Consider the following 16620-nt stretch of genomic DNA (forward strand, 5'->3'; position numbering starts at 1 on the left):
GTGTGTGTGTGTGTGTGTGTGTGTGTGTGTGTGTGTGTGTGTGTTATCTAGACTCACCTACACACTGTGTGTGTGTGTGTGTGTGTGTGTGTGTGTGTGTGTGTGTGTGTGTGTGTGTGTGTGTGTGTGTGTGTGTGTGTGTGTGTGTGTGTGTGTGTGTGTGTGTGCAATTGTGTGTGTGTGTGTGTGTGTGGCCAAGCAATCATGTAGAATTTAGCATCTATAATAGACAAACCTTTTCCCATCCTAATTCCCGCTGTGAGAGGATCAACATTCTCTGTCACTCCAGTTTTTGTAGAATCCTCCATGATTTCTGTGATTGCAAATGCAGAAGCATGATTGACCATGTCGTCATGTTATCATCATCATCATCATTGTCATCCTCCTCATCAGTCATCATCATCCACACCTCCTTTCTGGACATAACACACCCTAGTAGGCTGGGCTGTATATCTGTTCTTCACAGTTTGTTGCTCTCAAAGTTTCTGCTGCGTAGACTTGACATTTTTAAATTGATCTAGCACGCCTTAGTGCACAAACAGTTCAAGTTGCTATGTACTGGGCATTATGGTCAACAATGATTATATGACCACCATCTCTATACCTTCATTATTCTCAACACCAGTATCAGACACTTTCAGATTCTGCATTATTAAGGCAACTGACAATGAAAAAACGTCTTGAAGACAAGAATCAAATGTCACTACAATCCATGCCAAATTTTGAATAGCCGCCCTCTGTAAATACAAGTATTGTTGCAAGTATCTCAAACACACAATACATAGTTTATCTAAACTTAGTTGTAATTGTGCACCCTTTGCATAAACCCGAACAATGAGCAGCTGTCTAGAGTTCAGATATTTAATGAACTATGACTTCATATCACCTACCTTTGCTAAATAACAAGTTTGGAGATCCTTTTTTGACAGATGAGTATTAACACGACACACAAAGACGGCAATGCCCTGACTGGCTATGGAATATAGGAAGTGTGGCTCCTCCACGGCTCAAATTTCACTGCCTCCAGGTGTGGGCGGTGCAAACATACGTAGGGGAAGAGCACATGCACACGGGCAAAACTGCCAGAGAACAACAGAAAAGAGAAGAGAAAATTAATCTGCCGTAATTTAATTGAATTAATCTGGCAGAGTTGGAGTAAGTAGATCATGAGTGGAAGAACCTGTAGGCTTTATCAATTGGGGTATGTTGAGAAGTAATGAGATGGTATGGCAGGCAATTGGAGTATGTTTTAAAAAGTGAAGAGGGGGTACATAACAGACGCACCCTATGCCTCATCCTGGTGAAAACTGTTCTGTATCTCACTTGGACAAAGGAGGGCTGAGCTGTTTGAATCATGTTTTTATTACTATTTTTCCAGTGCTTCTATCACCATGCAGACTTTTCTGTTGATGAGCGACCATCCAATGTTGTGGATGATATTGGATCCTGCGCTGGTGAACCTTGCCGGTTCCCAAAGTGCAGGTAGAGACCCCCAGTGGGGTCGCGGGGTAGTGCTGGAGGTCACGGAGAGAAGTGACACTGACACTGAGGCTACACTACACAAGGCTCTTAGCACAATGCTTTTATATCATATAAACTAGGACTGCAAGATTTAAAAAAAAATGTTACTCGATAACAGCACACAATACCTCAATAACGATATTTAAACAATATTTAGAAATTTAGCCTTGTGTTTTTCTTGTCACCAATTTGTGGGTCTGTGTGGGGGGGGCGTGGCATTGGTCATGGCCGGCTTCTTGTGCATTTGTTGACATTCCCCTAGTGATTGGACTGCACAGAAATGTTTTTTTACTTGTTATCGATAAAGAAGTCATTTTCGCGATACGCATTTTGCCACTCTTGATATCGCGATTTAGATACATTTTCGATATATTGTGCAGCCCTTATAAACATTACATTGGATAGTGATTGCTTTGTATGGCTAATTTTTATGTTTTTATTTTTATTTCATTTTATGTGTCTGAATGGAACAGTATAACTACATCTAATAAAAATGATGAAGGCATGTTTTCCATTTGGAATATGACAGGAGGGGTGGGGATGGTGGAATATGACAGGAGGGGTGGGGATGGTGGAATATGTCAGGAGGGGTGGGGATGGTGGTCGCGAAAATATTCGTATAGGTCCAAATGGGGGCACAAATGAACAATATTGGATCCTCTACAGTGGTGTAGTCTACTTTTTTGAAGTGGGTATACTGTATATTTGAGCATTTTTTGAAGTGGGTATACTGTATATATTTGTGCCATTCTAAATAATGGATCAATCAATTTGAAGTGGGTATACTGAAATCCCTGAAATTTTGAAGTGGGTATACTCCGTATACCTGCGTTCTACGTAGACTACACCACTGATCCTCTGGATGAGCTCATCAAACGGCTCCAGTTTTCCAGGCCAATCAGAGTATGTGGTCAGCAGGGCAGGTGTACTGCAGGTAACGGTGGTCTCCCATGTAGTGTTTATTCTATACAACACAGACCTCACGTACAGCTGTGCTCCTCACATGTACAAGTTCACAACTATGGGCTCTTTTCATATGACGTCAGACACCCTCAAATACTGAACATGTCAATGCATTCGAAGGAAGTATTGCTTGCAGTGGCCAATAGCCTAAATAAAGATGCCACTCTTTTCTGCCTGAAACCGGTAAGTACAGGCTACAACTTCACATCTCTGACATCTCTGTGAAAGGGTTCATTGTGGAGTGTATCAAGGATGGACAGCAGAGGGAGCACCTGAGCATTGTGGGGGACATAACTGAGTGGTGCCAAGCTGACCAGGGGTCCGTGAGTGCGTTACAATGTGCGACCTTGCCTCCTCCACTTGTGCTTGTCTCCTCGTCCCGCCTCCTGGTCCCTCCTCCGTGGAGAAAACGATTAAGTTTCCCAGCTGTCGGCCTAGCCGCCACAACAACTTTTGAGGGACTGTTTTTCATTCACCATCCCAAATGCAAATGAGAAGAAGACTCTACAATTGAGCTTTTGCAAGATATTGAAATATAATGCTGTTGTCAGTGATGTCATCATGACGAGAAGCAAGTGGAGGAGGCAAGGTCGCATATTGCAACGCACTCAGAATCTCGAAAGCGTCTTTGCTAACGACGGTAGCAACGTCCTTTGTAAGAGCGACTCAACTCTCTCTCGACAGCGACGCTCACCACTAAATCCAAGGGAATGGTAAGGGGTCCGTTTCTCGATTATTGTCGTTGCTAACCGTCTTAAGACCGTCTTACCGTTCCCTTGGATTTAATGGTGAGCGTCGCTGTCGAGCGAGAGTTGAGTCGCTCTTACGAAGGACGTTGCTACCGTCGTTAGCAAAGACGCTTTCGAGAAACTGACCCCAGCTGCAGATTCCCTCCTATACTATTTAGGAGTGATTCCACGATTCAGCTACGCTTTTAAGTCCATGGATTTTATTTGCCAATTCCACTAACTATTAACTGCATCCAATGATGTTTTGGACATTAGCACACATTTATCTTTCATATAACACAGAAAGTGTAGACATGGCATTATTTCCCTCAGCAAGAATGAATATTTAATACTGGTTTTGGGCGTTTTCATGTTGTCCCGTTTTCCAAATGTCAGATTCAGTCTTTTAGCATGTAAAGAAACTTGTTTTGCCCAAGACGATTGCAAATGTTGATTCACAGTAATCATCACAATATGACAAAACTGTCAGAAAGACCACTGTCCTTTCTATAATACATGAAATTTGCCATTTTGTTTGTCCACGAAAACTGTGTTAACCATGTCACGGTCTGAAACCCCCTCCTTAAATCAGTAATGGTTTGGTCTTAGGCCATACGAATAACATCATGTGATGTCATAACCTCTTTGGCAGGATATGGGAAGACTTTTTGGTAAGTTTTGAGCTCCATCCTCCCATAATTTAATCCATTCTTTTTCATGTTCTCATAGCGGGAAAATTGCCTGTCAACTGTGTTATCAACATATTCATAAGAATCTGAATTAGAAATCACATGTAGAAAAACACAGATAAAGCATACAAATACATGAATTGATTAAGGTGTTGTGGTGGAACTTCTGAGGTCCTCAGTTAGCACAACACCATAAAAATTGCTGAAATGTCAAGCCGTGTTACCGTCAATGGTGTTACAATTAGCTATGACAGTCAGGGTTGCCAGATGAGGTTGATGATTTCCAGGCCAAAAATATTTCAAAACCCGCCTAGAAGCACAAAATCCCGCCCAATTCTATTAATTTTTATGGCAAAAAGTGGGCGGGTTTTTCCTGATAAATGCCATTTTTACCCGCACACGGCCATCCTAAGCAGCCCAATTGGGCGGGAACCAGCCCAATCTGGCAACACTGATGACAGTTGAGGAGGAGTATGTTTTTGCCAATTTATCTCCATATTGACAGACAAACAAACAAAATAATTTGTGTTCTAGGGAGATGGGTTTGTCTGCTCTGTTTTTTCTCCTAAAAAAGTGCCGACTTGTTCCCCTGCACTGTTGACCGTAACACAGTTGAGTAACACGGTTGACTGTTTTGAAAGTGTTTTTGAGCTATTGATCCCTTATGTGTTGGAAAAATCCTATGAACAGACACTACGGATTATCTCTGGAGAAGGAAGTCTTGTGTAAGGAGGGTCAAATCAGACGTTACATGGATTTATAATCAAAAATGTGTCAGTCTGTATCACAGTGAATCATAAAATCCTACTTATGAAGCTCAACATATTTTCTATATCAGTTGCACAGATTAATGACAACATTATTGCCAAGGGACATGAGCACTTTCAAACGTATGCTGTTTCAACTCTGTAGTATTTGTATATACAGTGGTGCTCATATGTTTACATACCCCAGCAGAATATACGCTTTCTTGGCAATTTCTCACAAAATATGAGCGATTACACAAAACCTTTTTTTTTTCACTCATTGCTAGTGACTGGCTTAAGATATTTATTAGCAATCTTCTGTGTTTACTCTTTCAAAAGCATGATCACAACCCAAACTACTCATTTGGGTAGTTTGGGTTGTGATCATGCTTTTGAAAGAGTAAACACAGAACATTGCTAATAAATATCTTAAGCCAGTCACTAGCAATGAGTGAAAAAAAAAGGTTTTGTGTAATCGGTCATATTTTGTGAGAAATCGCAGATAAAGAGTATATTCTGCTGGGGTATGTAAACATATGAGCACCACTGTACAATTCCAAACATTATTGCAAAAGTACACAAAAGAATAACAAAAGGATGATGACAAAACCTAGTCTAATAAATGCAGAAGACTTAACAAATTGTATCTTTTTGTGTCTGACTGGACTGGGCGGAAGTGCAGTACCTGCAAGGTCCTCTCCAAGTAACATGTCGTCTATGGCAGTGGGTTGAGTTGTAGGCCAATTTGACATCTCATGGGAACGAAGTATTGCTTTAAAACAATTTTGGTCCTTTAACATACAATTTTGGTCATTTGTTGATACAATAATAATGGAATCCTCCATTAATTGTTGTATTATTTCATTCAATACATTAGGCTTAAAAGCATCTGGATGGACCACTCTTTTTTAACTCTGCAGCAAGTTGTGCTGTAGCATCAGTATGAATGAGTGTTATTGAGTGGATTTTCCAGATCTTTCAGTACAGGTCAGCACTCTTGAGAACTTCATAGAGTCCCTGTTGGACTTCTGGCCTCTCCTCTGTATGACGCTGAGTAAAGTTTCTTTCTGTGTTAACAGGCCGACTCATCACCCCCTCCAGGTCAAAGCGGTCAGGATGGAGGAAGGAGATGCTTTGTGCCTGAGGGGGAAAAATGCTGTTCCTGGACGGAGATGCTGTGATGGTGCAGATACTATGACAAAAAGAGAAAACATTTGTTATTGTTTTTTTTATATATATTTTTTTCACTAAGGTATTAGGTCCACTGATATATAATTTGCAATGAATGTATTGTAATGGCATATTATCTTTCTGTTGTACACAAAACCTTAACACATAGCCAAAAATGAGTCGTAATTAGATTGCATTGCCACACGTTATTCTCTGTATTGACACCAACCTAAGATATTATCGAATCTGCTATATTGAAGTCTGGAGAAATATCTCAACCAAATAATAATCAAATTCTACCGGGACATGAAGGGTGAGTTTGGTCCATTGAACTCACTGCTTAATTCTGCATCTCCTGGTCTGGGGTGGGGGATTCAGCTTTTCTCTTCCTCGAAACAGGGGCAGGGGGCAGGGGCAGGAATCTGTGGAGAAGAGACAGGTTGTATTAGTGTGTGTGTGTGTGTGTGTGTGTGTGTGTGTGTGTGTGTGTGTGTGTGTGTGTGCGTGCGTGCGTGCGTGCGTCTCTGTGTGTGTGTGTACGTGCTTGCTCTGAAATCCAATGACAAATTCTTACCCCTCTACTGTCCACCCTCTTTCTTTGGCACATTTGTATGCTGTGATGACAAGGTCAGGGAAAAGCCTGGGCACATTGATGTCTTCCATTTCTTTTTTGCTGAGAGATAAAGATGAACCAAGAAAACAAGGTAATATCAATCAACAGTAGGACCAGTGCACAAAAGTCTGAAAAGAACATTGGCTACTGTGATAACCAGCCTCAATGTATATACGTACTACAAGGTAGGAAATGAACCAGTAGAAGTTTGTAGGCCGGCTGGTCGGTTTATAGGTCGTCTTGTCTTTGTCTTTGTACAAAACATTCTTAACTTTTGTCATGCTACTGCATGAAAGGATGCATGCACAGCTAAACAGAAAACAATGTTTGGCATTTGTTTATGCTCACACAAGAACAAATAGACAAATAGAGTGGTATGAACACCAATCTTGACTGTGAATTATGGGCATAACCACTGACCTGTGGACCATACGATTGCGGATATGACGTAGAAGACACAGTAGAGACTGAGGGAATGTCTGATCGTCTTTGGCATATTTCTGCACCAAATCGAACCATTTCTTCTTCATGCTGTCAAGATCCTCAGTCAAGTGGTTCAGCTGAAAACACACACACACACACACACACACACATAACCAAAATGTAAGGACCAAATGATGAAGCAGAGAAAAGAATGTAGTCAATCAGTGTAATGAATTTGTTAAGCATGTGTGCATGTCTGCCTGTGTGTGTGCGCGTGCACTTGTGCTGTGCATGCATCTAAAATGGCAGGCAGAGCGGATGCCACACCATTCGCACCTATCGCAAATGTCATTATTTGGTATCCATCTAATCATGACCCACACATCTAACATGCCAAGTCACATTGCAATGACAGTTGTGCATATCCTAAATGGGTGCAATGAAAAGGACTCTAGGCCTACCTAGTGTATCATGATCAGTGTTGAGACTTTTCTGTATCTGATCAGTCCTACCATAATTGATGCTACAAAATTCCTTCTACCAATGTTTAGATATCTGGTTATGTCCCTGTTGAGACACACGGCATACTGTAAGGCAGTGGTTCCCACATTTTTTTCCCTATGCACCCCCTTGTACATTTCAAAGTGGTTTGCGCACCCCCTAAGCGAATATTTTGGTGTGGTGATGGCCATGCATGTATGGATTCACTGCGCATTCACTGCTCATTATGCACTGTTGTTTTGAGGAATCCTCTTTTCCAATAGTCCAGGAGTTAAACTACACTTCAGATGGACCTTTCCAGTATACAATTTACCATCCAATTAAAAACTACTTAATGCTCATTAATGCTGCATAAAAACTCACATATTCACCATTGCTCTATTCAGCTCGCGAACCCCCTTATGGCAGGCCACACACCCCCAGGGGTGCACGCACCCCAGTTTGGGAAACCCTGCTGTAAGGCATTAAGTGTGTGTGTGTGTGTGTGTGTGTGTGTGTGTGTGTGTGTGTGTGTGTGTGTGTGTGTGTGTGTGCGTATGCGTGTGTGTACCTGTGTTTTCCATGTGCTGAAGCTTTTGTCTTGCATTTTAGAGGCCAGATCCTCATCAGCTGTGAACTCCAAATGCTTTTCTACATCATCAACATCACCCACTTCTTTCAGGAATTTCCTGTGCCTGTAAGAAGAAATAATTGTTCTACTGTAGATTTCACTTGAGAAGTTATTTTGTTGTACCGTATTATATTCATTATTACTCATGCTTTTTTATCCCTTCACAAAACCTCAGACTATAGTTTTACACTGTATGCTTATATTACCCATATATATTATATATAGCCTACTGTATGGCCTGCCAATCACTGTGCCTGTTGTGGACTACATTATGTGTTGTTCAAGTTTTTTACTAGTCTCTGCTCAAAAGAACAACTGGTACTCATTTAAAAATCTGCTGTAAGCAAACTATACAATGCTGGGGTGCATTTATGGAAAGCGTTTTACTAACTATGTTAGCTACTTTGTTGGTTGCAATGCAATTTCCCCTTGGAAACTACCGAAGTTGTTAACTGCTAATAACTACGCTTTCCAGAAATGCACCCCTGCTTTGCAAACTATACATAATATCCCCTATTCCCTGCAAACAAAAGAGAAATGTGTGCATTAATGTTCTACGGGCGTATTCTATACCTTTTCTCTTCCCTGAAAAACGGATGTTCCAAAATTTCATGTATGCGGGGTCTCAATTTTGGGTTGAATGGATTAATCATGCTCTCAACCAAATCCTTGGCTTCTTCATCATTAAGGTGATCAAGGGCGTACTTCCCACCAGCAATGTTGGTCTCACAGTCACGGGCAACGCGAAGATCTCCAAAAGGATGGTGACCACCAGAGAGGATGTAGTAAACCAGCATGCCAGCCACCTGGGGGATAGAATAGAGCAACCCTGAACCAAAGGATTGTGTTTTACAGTAAGATTTAGTTTGTGCTTGAGTTTCAAAATGACAACAAACCTGAATGTCAGTACTGTTTTCGTACATGCAAGCCTCCGATTTTTCAACAATTTCCGTGGCCTCCCAACATGCTGTTCCAGCTCTATTAGTTGCTATCTTCTTCTGGTCTGGAGCTAACGTGCGACTGATCCCAAAATCAGCTATTCTCACGCAACCATCCTTGTCTGTAAAAGATCGTATCAGAGTATTTAGAGGATCACACAGTTGGAAGAATAATAATAATAATAATAATAGTAATAACAAAACATCAATACTATTACTACTACTAATAATAATAATAACAAACAATTATTTTAATTGCTCACAATGTATATCCACATCTTTCAAACATTTGTATGTCATGGCAGTTTTCACATTTTACCAAGATGTTATCACATGTTAACCCCTTAAGGCGCGGCTTTATAAATTCATTGTTACCAGTATGGTAATGACCAAGTAGTGGTGCATAACTAAAGGGCCTGTGCTGTGTCATAGTATTGTAGTGCTATGGTAGTTACATTTCAATGTCTATTACAGCGTGCCACTGGAGGTACGCCGCGCATTAAGGGGCTACTGTGTGGCTTTGATGAAACAGATGCAAGGACCTGCGTAAAATTGTGTTGCAGTCTAATCAAGACATTCATTCAAACCAAGACCTATTTGAGCCAGCAGCACACACAATAAGAAATAGGCCAATGCATAGCTTACCAATTAAAACATTGCTTGGTTTGATATCTCGGTGGATCACCTTGACATCATGAAGCTCTTTCAGACCCATAAGGAACTCCTTTACAATCTCTCTCTTTCTCCCATCTTCATCTTCTGTCATCTTCATCTTCTCTGCCTTTATGTATTCCTCCAAGTTGTACTCACACAGCTGCATAGCAATGTAGGCGAAGTCTTCATCATCTGTGTAATCTACATATTGGACAACATGTAGACTGTTAGACATTTTCTTCCACAATACTTTCATCTCCTCATTGATCGTCTTGTCTTGACTTTTTTCGATCCTCTTGATTGCGACTTCTCTTCCATCAACTCGGAGTCCCAAAAAGACTTTGTTATGCCCATCAGCAATTCTAAATCTGGGCTTGTCAGACAGCTTGACAAACATCAAGCTGTCTCTTCTCGTAACTTCTTTTTCAGGCATGTTTGCAAGCTCCTCTAACTCTTTGCGCCATTTTTCGCTATGAGAAGTCCACCTTCTGGGTGGGGCTGTGGGTCTGATGGAAGGCGCCATGGATGTGGAGGGCGATGTGAGATTCTCTGAGGTAAAAGATAGTAATGTAAGTCACTAAAAAATATTGAAAGGAACTAATATGCTCTAAATGAAGTTTATGAAACATCATATACCAATACAATAACGTATAAAATGTAGTAAAATGAAATGCAGTTGTCTTCTTTCAAGTACAATGTGTTCTTCATACATTGAAGATATTGTTATTCATAAATAAATAGTAATAATGACATATTCACTCATTAGAATTCAATATGCACACCTGCTTCCAAATTCCCCAGTGTCAGAGCATCAACATTCTGAGTCATTCCTGTTGCTGGCCTACTGTGATATCAAAAGGAAACAGACAAGGATTAACTCTTGATTTTACAGCAATGTTCTTTTATCTAATATGTAATTCTAATCTATACGAAAAATATTAAAGGAATGCATAAATCTAATAGAAGGATCATGACAAGTATTTTTTTTACAGTGCTGCTCAGAAGTTTATATGCCCTGGCAGAGTGTGTTTTGTTTAAGAGAATATAAATAATAATGCAAAACCATGTTTTTCACACATTCTGATTAAAGGGACACTCCACCCATTTTGCATTAGGCTTTCCATTGCTAGACACCCAGTCATACTTTTGAATGGTCTTGCAAAAATCTCTCAATTACCCCTGAGATAGGAGAAATCCGCATTCATCTGTTAACACTTCCTTTGTCAATGATGTAAAAATCGTCATTTTGCATCATTGACGGAGGAAGTGAAAGAGAGGTGGATTTCTGTTGAGACTACAAGCCTTTTTCCCCACCCTTTCAACCCTGCCCATAGGGGGTTGGACCTAATGCTCTAACAGACCTATCACAGATCAGTGTCCCAGTGCTTTTGAAATCACTGGCAATGAGGCTCCAGTGAGCAGTGTTGCCAGATTGGGTTGTTTCCAGCCAAATTGGGCTGCTGATGATTGCTGCCTGCGGGTAAAAAGGGCATTTTGCAGGAAAACTCGCCTAATCTTTCCCATAGACATCAATAGAATTGGGCGGGATTTAGTGCCTCCAGGCGGGTTTTGAGCATTTTTTGGGCTGGAAATAATCAGCCTCATCTGGCAACACTGCCAGTAAGTCACTGGCATAGCTGGAAAGGAGAAGCTGGAGCACACTGCAGCTTAGTTTTCAAGACTTTATTTTGTGCACACACCCGACCAACGTTTCGGTGTTGCTACACCTTCTTCAGAGTCAAATGATAGCAAGAGAGAGACACACATTTCAAGACTTGACATTCACAGGTGATCGATCCCACTTGGTTTGGCTAAATTGGTCTCATCTCATTGCAGGTAATTGACCCCACCCCTCAACACCAGGACAAGATTGCAGACAATTAGGCCAAAGAAAAATAAGAGTTTGGTTCCGGTTGGTTGTCAGGTTTGGTCATGGGTCGGTCGGATTTTTTTTTTTTTTCAAATTTTTTTTCTTCAAATTTTTATTTAATGTCCGACCCACCCAACCCTCCATATGCGCCAGATTTCGTCATAAACTTTGTTGAACAATGCCAATGACGATAGTGGAGTGTGGCCTGCTAAAGCTACAGTGAAATATAATAAGTATTAATGAGCCAAGATACTGACCGTCACCGAAATGAGGATATGATCATACAGCCTACCGTTTCTGGCAATACCTGTCCAGCTGCCAGTTGCCTGACACTGCTATTTTAGCTCCTGTAGGCTATGTCCCGTTTTCTTTTTTTTTTATACCGTCCCATCATCGGTTGTAGACCATATTTTCCTTGGGATGAAGGTTCTGGCTTGGAAACATTCTATGTAGGCCTACACACTTTTTTGTTTTACGCGAGGATGTAGACGCCTGAGGCGATATGAATGTTGATGAAGGGTGATCGAGGGACAACATCGTCATTGCCATTAAATCATTATTGTAGGCAACTGTAGTAGTCCTATGTCTTCATCGAACAGTCGTAGGCTATTTGTGGCGACATCATCGTTAATTTCTATTTCATTATTTGGAGGAGGCGCGGAGAGTGAGACAGTGACAGATGCCCTGCTGCTGCGCGATGGTGGAGGGACAAGCAGAGAGAGAGCAAGAAAATAACGGGCTCGGGCCAACGGACTTCTTGGTTAACAAGGCCTTGTGGTAAATGAAAGAATGAAGGGAAACGTGGGCAAAACATTTCCCTTCTCTCGTATTAACTTATTTTACAATTACAAGCTATTGATACAGTGCTACTTTAGAATTGCTGTAAGGAGTTATGCATCTCGTCCAACATGCAGCGTGACTGAATGGAAGCCCTTTTCTAATACGACGAGACAATATCAATACATTCAAAAATCGTGGATACTCATAATGTTTTCTGTGTGTTGCATTTCGAGGCGGGTGGTCAGGCTGTGTCCGTGTCGGGTGTTGAGGTAAGACGATTGACTTATCATTTGACAGGCATTTTCGCCAGGTTCCCAAACTACATCGTAGCCTATTAGTCTGCAAGAACGCTGTGAGGCAAGTTATTTAAAAACGTACGAGCTACAACGACTACCAATTAGCATGGTGTAGCATAATAATTAGCCAACAACGTGACCGATAGGTGCGCAACTCTGCAGTGACATTTGGGGTTTTATAATATCAAGCCGGGCGGCACTTGTGGCGCGCGCTTATGTTGCTCCTATATGTGGATAGTCATGCAATGCAAATTCAGTAACTTACAGGCAGGTAGAAAGTGAGAGATGGCGAGTTATGGGAATGAAGAAACGTGTTGTGTCTTGTCTATATAAACAACCCTCCAAAAAACATCGATATTTTTTGAGGATTCCAAAAAGTCAAAAAAAAATATTTTGGGTCGCACAAAAAATGATAGGGTCGGTCGGCAACCGGAACCAAAACATTATTTTTTTTAGGCCTTAGACAGAGAGGCTTTGAGGAAAGGCATTTTGGATTCATACTCTAAATTTAGTGGAGCCTCAGGGCATAAATGAGGAACTAAATATATCTTGCTTTCTGTAACAAATTGCTCCAGCATCGCGGCTGTGGTCTTCTAATAATTGTAGCTGTGGTTTTATTGACAATGTTCTTTGCATATTGTTTTTCCACTTTTTTGATTTGTTTTCGGAAGTTGGCAAGTTGTCTATTGTCTACAATATTGTCCTGGTGTTGGGGGGCGGGGTAAATTACTGCAATGAGATGAGACCAATTTAGCCAAACCAAGTGGGATCACCTGTGAATGTCAAGTCTTGAAATGTGTCTCTCTCTTGCTATCATTTGACTCTGAAGAAGGTGTAGCAACACCGAAACGTTGGTCGCGTGTGTGCACAAAACGAAGGTTATGTATATAACCACGGTTCTATGAGTTCCGGATGACCGCCAGAGGCGGTGCTTTCAGCACTAAATATTCATCTTACGGATCAGCAGGTCGAGAATTAATATCAACAAAGTAACACGTGACCTGGGTGACGTCACCCGGTGACCCCCGTGTCAGGGGTTAAGACACCGGTGAACCCAGGAAGCGACGTCTTGGCAAATCTTCTCGAACACACTCCGAGTGACTGCCAAGCTCTGGCGGTCATCCGGAACTCATAGAACCGTGGTTATATACATAACCTTCGTTCTATTTCGTTCCTTCTGACCGCCAGAGGCGGTGCTTTCAGCACTGGATGACTAATACCAACAAAGTCATGAGGAGTGCCTACCCGTCGTCAGTACTACTGAGACGGCCTGAAGCCACCGCCAGCACCACAGTAACATGTGGGGCAACATTAAGAAAACCAGGCAATGGTGCAGCCTGATGCTGAGGAGGCCGTGCCGTACACGTCCTTGCACGTACCAACGGCCACATGGAAGCCAGTGTAACCTGGCCCAAAGGATCCACGAGCTCCCTGAGTGAGAACCACAGGGGGCAGCAAGTAAGCAGTTAGCATAGCAGTTGACGGGGACACCTGTGCCACCCCGTAGCGGTACCATACCACCCGGTGCCACAAACGGGAGGAGCCACAATGGAAGAGGCGAACACGGAAAAGGTCAACAACAGGGCACTGGACGCCCATAAGGAAGTTGCTCCCATGCCCATCAGACAAGTGTCGGCCTCTGAAAGCAGCCGCTGTAACAGGCCCAGAGAGGGCAAGGACTCAAGGCGGCGCACATGATAGATGAGCCGCCCTCTCCACACAAGACCGCAAGACAGGCCAGAGAGCGTCTGAGGGCAATCAGGATGGCCAGTCCCTACATTCATCCAAGGTACGGCCATCATCAGGGGGCCCACAGGTCGCAGGCAGTGTTGGACTGCCACCGCAGACCAACCGTCCAGGGCAGCAGCAGTGGGCACGACCGCACCGTGCAAGGGCAGCAGCAGTGGGCATGACTCCACGGCGCAAGGGCAGAGCGGAACAGACGCGAGTTCCACCTCCAGGGTCGAAGGCGGACATGGTAGCCAGACGCAATGTAGAGCAGTCAGCGACAGTAGGACCTGGCAGGGGCCATAACGGCATATCCAACCCAAAGAGGCCTCAGCAAGCGGAGGCCAAGAGGGACAACGTGGGATGCCGAGGTCGGCATGCCCAACACCTGGAAGGGGCGGAGAGCAAGGAAGGAGAGCCTCCACTTCCAATGCCCGCGAGTACGCTGGTCATAAGCAGAAATCGACGCCTAGAGACACCAGGCCGGGGGTCTGCATGTCGAGAACAGGACAAAGCGCACCAGGTCGAGAACAACAGCGTGAGCGAAACAAAACCACATGCAGCATCGGCTGCACGGCCGGTGCGACACAAAAGCCGCGTCGTGGCTTGCCCAAAGCGGACGGACCAAAAGGGACATATAGGGGCTGCCGGAAGAGAGCAGACTGCTTCCAGCAAGGCCCCGACAAGGGTGTCGCGCAAGCCAAACCAATCACCGTACCACGGCCAAGGTTTGTGTGACTCTGCCCCGGCACTCAGGCCAGACAGGCGAATGCCAGCAACCAGGAGTCAGAGAGAACTCACAGGGGGCGTCCCAAAACGGTCCATGGGGGCCGAGAGAAGGCCAACAAGACATGGGACATCAAGAACCCAATGCACGTCGTACGCAGCGCTGCATCATAGACCTCGCAGACGAGCTCATCTGCGACGTGTCTAAGTGGCCAGGGCAGTGCACCCCGCCAGATCAACGCCCTGACCGGCAAGGCAAGGAGGGCGGTCAGAAGTGGTTCAATACCTGGCAGAGCCATAGATGGAGGCCTCCCGCAGCCCGGCCAATGCCTGATCGTCGACCCATCGCGCACAGCGTCACGGTCAGCCAAACACCAGTAAAGGCCACATAGGGGCCATGGGTATAGACAGGCGGGACAGGCAGGGTAACCAGTAGTAGGTACAGCCACTGCAGCAGAGACGCGTAAACAGTCCAAGCGTCAACAAGCCGGGCCCAGCGGGAAAGGTGCGCGACACAGGGCGCAGATGCCCATGACAAGCCAACTGCGATGCTCCTGCAGCAGACAGCAGAGCATGAAGCTGAACCAGCCAGATGCAGAATCCACAGTCGTAGGGGCGTGTACGCCCACCGGTGCCCAGAGCACTCATGTGAGACCATCCATAGCGAGGCCAACAGAGCGAACAGCCGTAAGCCACCGAAAACTCGAAGGGACAGTAGTAGCAGTCAGAGTGGCATCCTGTCCCCCGGACATACCACACATGAAGTGGGGAAACATGAAGAACAATGGGAGAAGGAGCGGTAACGCTCCAACATACCAGTAGCAGCCGCAGCTGCAGTGGTGCCGGCACCAATGGCACTCTTAAGTAGCCCATGGCAAGTCCATGCATAGCCCAAGAGCTCGGGGGGACGACGTGCAGCAGTCGACCTACGCGCCACAGTCGAGGACAATGAAGGAAGCACCTGGGTCCTGTACCCAGGGCAGCAATGCCGACATACACGTGCACCGGTCACAGAGGCTTAAGCCCAACGGCACACTCCGCGAGCCAAGGGGCAAAAGAGTCCCAGGCTCAACCAGGTCAGGAGGACGACGACATGCCAGACGTACGACAGTGGGTAAAAGCGGACAACAGGACGCAGAGCATATCTTGCATACCGAAGCCACAGCAGAAGAGGCGAAGGCACCAACTGTAATCACAACGGTCCACGGTGAAGTCGGCCAAGGCCAACAGACTCCAGACAGTCCCGCAGGAGTGCCAAAGAGCATAAAACAGGGTATGGTGTGAAACCACTCACCCAGAGCAGCAGCAGTCGTACAGGCGGAAACGCCAATGGTGCATGCAAGGAGCTGACTGGTGGAGACACCCACGGTCAGCCAAACCCAGGAGAACGACTAGAACCAGTCGTGAGGTAGGGAAAAGCAAGCTACACAGAGGGGCATGAAGCGGAGCAACACGCGCAACTGTAGTAGTCATGGCGGTTGAGGTGCTCCGGGCGTCCACAAGAAGCCAATGGATGAAACAGCCGACAGCAGGCGGTATCCAGGAGAGCGACAGACAGTCGCAGGACGCTGAATGGTAGAGACCAGCAGAGGAGCGGGGAGCACACATGCGGTCTCATGCAAGTCATGCAGCCATGCAAGAGAGCAAGTATGCAAGCATGCGAA

At 44.4% G+C, this 16620-nt stretch overlaps 1 protein-coding gene and 1 long non-coding RNA gene across 2 annotated transcripts in view; both read right to left on the minus strand.

Annotated features, from left to right (window-relative positions):
• The window catches only part of LOC134453876 (uncharacterized), a 56755-nt gene that overhangs the window by 16627 nt on the left and 23508 nt on the right, over positions 1 to 16620 (minus strand). The gene's annotated exons all lie outside the window — the stretch shown is intronic.
• Positions 6156 to 6976, minus strand: LOC134454620 (uncharacterized). The gene is made up of 3 exons (XR_010035875.1): positions 6851 to 6976; positions 6392 to 6490; positions 6156 to 6239 (listed from the first exon to the last, which is right to left on the minus strand). It is a non-coding gene; the product is annotated as an uncharacterized LOC134454620 (long non-coding RNA).

This window comes from Engraulis encrasicolus, chromosome 8 (genome assembly GCF_034702125.1).
Source record: "Engraulis encrasicolus isolate BLACKSEA-1 chromosome 8, IST_EnEncr_1.0, whole genome shotgun sequence".
In the NCBI taxonomy this organism is placed as follows: domain Eukaryota; kingdom Metazoa; phylum Chordata; class Actinopteri; order Clupeiformes; family Engraulidae; genus Engraulis; species Engraulis encrasicolus.